We start from the raw sequence: 5271 nt of genomic DNA, 5'->3' as shown, positions 1-5271 counted from the left end.
GGTTACTTTAAGATGACTTTTTTGAGGTAAATGTTCACAGTGTTGAATATGTGAACATGGGATGGGGTATCAACTCACTTTACACTTATAAGCAATTATGTTCCTATCTCTTCAAAGAGAACTATCTTCCTTCCAAAACCTTTGGGATACTATGCTATGTAAAACTACACGACAACACAGTTTAAGATGGATAGCTAAGCTGCTATAGTTTAGCTTTTACATACTGCAGGGTAAGTGAAGGCACATGGATAGTTAACATGGAATAGCTATAAGTCACTGCCCCCTTTTAACTTGCTGTAATATACTCATTAATTTCTCCATATCTATATACTGGGTTTCTCCCTATCAGTAGCTGAAGATACAGTGCACCAGATTTTCAGCTGATGTAAATGGCATAACTCCACTGAAGCTGATGGAGCTACTCCCGTTTGCAGTGGTGAGGATGTGATCCCTGTATTTGGCAAGTTTTGCTGGTTAAGAAAACTGGGAAAAGTCCTATATTTGGGAGAAGGAAAAGAGAAGAAAAGGGCAATGAGTGCTTGGACCTCTCGATTTTACAGGACATCTTTGATATTCACACACATTTGCAAGAATATATTCCAAGCATCTTACTGTTATTAGTATCTTGTACTGTAGTTTGTTAGCAGTGTTGACTCCCTTACCTAGCTAATATTTTGTTGCAACTTAGAGAAAGTGTAAACACTTAAAGAAAACAGGAGTATAGAAATTGTATGTACTTTTTTTTATATTAAAGCACTTCAAATAAAATATGGAAAAATGCTGTCACTGTGCTCTTTATTGTGTATTTAAACAGATGTGTAGAACCAGAGAGCAATGGCTTTTTTCATGGATTTTTCTCTGTTTACTTTGTTTTCTGTAGCTAAAGAAGGAAGGCCAAAATCTAAAGAAAACCTCCCAATGATGACGTTTATTCAGCAAGCAAAGAATGCTGGTCAAATCTTTTCTAATATACGATAACAACTAAGGTTGGGCCTAGACCCCAAATATGAACATTCCCAGATTTTGGGGAAATTCAGATCCAAATCTTGAATCTTCCAGTTTCTTCTGTTACTCAGGTCATCTTTTGAAGATGATTCAGAAACAGAGTTGATACCTAAGAATTAAGCAGTGGGACAAGTACAGAAAGAGTCTAGAACACTTTCAGTTTTATAATGAGGTAATTTGGAAGATAATGAGATGCTCCAAAGATGCAAAAGTAGAGGGAAAAAAGTTCCTCTTCTATAAATACTTCTAGGACACTCATAAATGGTAGACTTTCTCTAATTATGCAAAGTCAGTCTGCAAATGGTCCATGTTACATATTTTAGCATTTTTCTCCTTTTCCCAGCCTACATGTTAAATGCATCTGTCCAACTACCTGTACAGACCACCTTACCATAGTGTTTGAATGCCTAAAGTAGGTTTCTCTATCATGGCTTAAGATTTGGCATTCAAAGTGCGATACTTATTACCCTATTTTCTTTATTTTTCTGGAACATATGTTTTGTACAAAGATAAATTACAGCAAAGCATATACTCAAGGGGTGAAATATTGACTCCATTAAAGTGAATGGTAAAATGGGGGTTGGGTTTTCACCTTATGAGTATCTGAGCTTTTATAGTTTTCTAGCAACTGTTATTCCAACTCCAAAAAAGTAAGGCTTTTTTTTTTTGAAGTGGTAGAAGTTGATGTAATGGCTTTCTATTAGGTGTTGCCAAAAGGGTCCAAGTGCAAATGGTTATTTTGATACCAAAGCCAGCCTATTGCTTACAATTGGGCTGCTTACATTTTAATTCCCTCTTTATTCCTAGGAAATGAAAAGCTTTGTAAACTGAAATAACCTGCTTCCCAAGGCTGCCTGCCTTGCACTGAGATGAAGAAAGGCCTGTCAGTCTTGACAAGATGCTACCGAGAGCAGAAGTGCCTACAGTGGAGCCTGACCTTGGCAAGCAGACAGGAGACCCAACATTCACAGCAGCTATGGCTCATTATAATAAATATTTCATGGCAGAGAACCATAGAGTTAGAGGGGAAATGAATGGAGGACAGGGTTCAGCTTGTGACACAAGACGATGTGACTGGACCTTGTTTAGCAAATCTGGAGGCCATTAAATTGACACTCCCAATCTATATTTACAAATCTATATTTATTTATTCTCTTGTCTTGTGGGGAGAAAAGATAATTAAAATCACCTTAGGCACCCTCATGTTAATAATGGACTGTCACACATCAGGATGATGCTTGCATATTTGCATAGAGCTGGCCAATACTGCCTGCTAAAAATTTTATTTTTTTACCTGCGAGACATCTGGGTACACCTAAGCTCCATTTCCAGCACAGAGGAGGCTGAGGACTCCTAATACACTGCCTTTTCTAATGACTGTCATAAGGCGATAAAGACAGGGACAGTAACTAAGCTTCAAGCAATTCTGTACATAGCATTTTATTTACTGTAACACAGACTAAACTTCAACACCATAGAAGCTTGATTGATTCAACCTGGTTTGGAAGGCAAAGCTATTCTGTTCACGGCAGTAATCCTAACAAACCCAACCTCCTCTGTAGTGACCTTGAGCTAGAGAATGACTGTGCATATGGTGTGAAGGCCTTGGCACTACTCCAGACAGAAGGTCACTCCTGTGTTGCATATCTGCAAGGATTCCTGGCTTCTTCAAACCCGGGCCAAAGCTTAGACCATGACAGCTGCAGCTGTCTAGCAGAAGAATCCCTTTCAAGACTTAGCTGATAGCACCCCTCCCCCTTCAAATATTACACTGCATACAGGTCTCATATGAAAATCCTAAGGGACCTATCAACACCTTCAGAGTTTTATCAAGAGAGATTTGCCCACATCCTAGCAATTTCCCTCTGAGATTTCAGATTAGCCTTCTGTCCATACAGCTCCATATTTAAAAGCTCCTCTGCCAGATTTGTGTGCCTAATGCCTTGTGTCTGATGCTCCCTTGCAAGCTCTGACTTGCATTTCAAGCCATTGGCACTTCATTTGGTCCAAAACAACAGCTTGTCTCCAAGGTATGGTCGGTTGAGTATTCATGGGCTAAACTTTAGGTAATTAGCATTGTTAATGTTCTCTGTGTGATATTACAGCTGTGAGTCTCATTAAAATGGTCTCCTGGGAGAGGCCAGCAAAAGAGTCAGATGTCAGCTTTGCATCATGTAGAAATGGCTGCTTATTAATTGTGAGGGAATTATTTGTTTAAACACTGGGCTTATTTATCATTGGTTTCCTTATTTCCTACAGCACCTGATATTCTGACATACATACTGAGCTCTAAGGACAGCACTAGGCATAAGCTAGATAGATGTCTGCCTAAGGTACCATGTTCAGCAAGACTCCTGGCCTGTGGGAGAAATTTATCTGCAAGAAGTATCTGTCTAGATCATGCTTGTGCTCTGAGAGCCCATCTGTGTAGTAAAGGCAACAGACAGAATTTGGGCTCAGGAAACACTCATGCTCCAAAAATCTTATCTTCTGTATGCAGACTGCATGAAGAGCTGTTCAGTCAAAAGATTTGGCTTAGAGACCTCACTCCTGGGTGCACAGATGGTAGGAAAAACTGGTTGGCTAGCAAAAGCTCCCTACTTAAGGGCATTTTAAGAGTAAAAGGAAGGAAGGAGAACCACAAAAGTGTGCATTGAGGCCAGTCTGAACAGAGAGATAAGAAAAAGGAAGCAAACAACTTACTTTTTTGACTTGGGGGTAGATTTTTTTGGTTTCTTATTTCCAGTGTACCTAGAGGCAGCCTGGAATGCTTCTCTCTCTCTTTGTCTCTGTTTGTCTCTCTCTCTCTCTCTCACTGTTTGTTTCCTTTATTGCTATTTGAGAGTACAGGCAGTGGTCAGATGAAGAAAATAAGATGCTGTTGCTCTTCTGTGCTCCACCCACAAATAGCCTCTGCTCTTGAGTCACTAAATGAGACACTACTCACGCAGATGGAACAGATGTGCACAATATAGTCACATGTGTACTCCAAACTCCATTGATTTCCTTTAACCTGGCTGCTCTGGCTGTCCTCTGTTGACAGACAGTAGGGTAGATTTGCATTTTAGGCTGCTTGTACACGCCATGGGGGTTTAATTTGGTTTAGTTCTCCCTAAATTGAAATGGTGGATTTTTAAAAACACCGCTTCAATTTAGGGAGAGTTAAACTGAACTAAACCCCCGTGGCATGTACACAAGGGTAGAGGCATGACCTTTACCTATCTCTTCAGCAGCAGGAGGGGGCAAAGGGGAGAAGCACCATGGAGGGAAGCACTGGGCCCCCGCACAGCTCAGGCAGGCAGGCAGGGTCCGGGGAGAAAGAAAAAAAAAAAAAAGACCAGGCTCGCCCCCTTTTTTTTTCCTTCGGTGGAGTCTGCCTGTATGGGCTGCCGCCAGTCCCACAGCCCCTGAGCTGCATGGGGACTGCCAAGCCCCCAGCATGTCAGCTTCCAGCACCCCGTGCACTGTTGAACTTTGTTAGGTAGCAAATTAAAGCACCTTGGAGATGTTTTATCTTGCTACGTGCCAAAGTCATTTAAAGTGGAATACACTGCCAGTGTACAAACAGCAATGCCATTAAAGCAGAATATGCCGCCGAATGTGCAAACAGCAATGCCATTAAAGTGGTGCAAAAGGGCATTGAAGCTGCTTTAAAGTCAAATTTTGTGGTGTGTACAAAGGCCCTTATAGACTAACCTACAGATTCACAACATTTCTCCATCTTTTGGTGCAACATAGGTAAGTAAGCCCCAGTCTTTGCCAGCACTTGATTTTTGTTGGCTTGTAGTATTTCCCAAACACCACTCATTTGTGGCAGCATGATGACCTCCAGTTAATGGCAAATAATACTTCTCTGCAGCACCTCCCTCTTCTCTTGGAGGAATAAAATGCTTAACAGTGTTGGCATTAAAGTTGCCATCACAGGACATCTGAAAGGAAAGAGCCAATTCACATCTTGCAGAGGTATTGTTCTTGGCTCTATAGTCATGGGGATAGCACAGCACTGGTGGCATTGTCACATTTTTGAGGTTTCCTTCAGGCCTATAACAGCTAGAGTTGCAGTTCTTTTGAAATGAATTTTAGTAGTGCAAAAAGCCCAAATGCAGACAGATTCTAATATGGTGCTTAGGCCAGTACCAGCTATTTCCAAGTCCCAAGCATAGATAGCAGAGAGCAACATGGATGATTATGCTGGCCTAAAACCCAATCTGCAGAAACATTGTTTATCATATAGAATCCAGATTCTTCATTATTGTTGTTTCTTTA

At 40.9% G+C, this 5271-nt stretch overlaps 1 protein-coding gene across 1 annotated transcript in view; it reads left to right on the top strand.

Annotated features, from left to right (window-relative positions):
* DPF3 (double PHD fingers 3) overlaps window positions 1-1569 on the top strand; it is a 210376-nt gene extending 208807 nt beyond the window's left edge. The window contains exon 12 of the transcript XR_002103955.1: window positions 881-1569. The gene's annotated coding sequence lies outside the window, so the exon portion shown is untranslated. The remainder of the gene's footprint in view (window positions 1-880) is intronic.
* The last annotated feature ends 3702 nt before the right edge of the window (window positions 1570-5271 follow it).

Source organism: Crocodylus porosus, unplaced genomic scaffold (genome assembly GCF_001723895.1).
Source record: "Crocodylus porosus isolate Cpor-Errol unplaced genomic scaffold, CroPor_comp1, whole genome shotgun sequence".
Lineage (NCBI taxonomy): Eukaryota > Metazoa > Chordata > Crocodylia > Crocodylidae > Crocodylus > Crocodylus porosus.
Note: the sequence above shows the minus strand (reverse complement) of the source record. Positions and strands in the feature narration are given on the sequence as shown.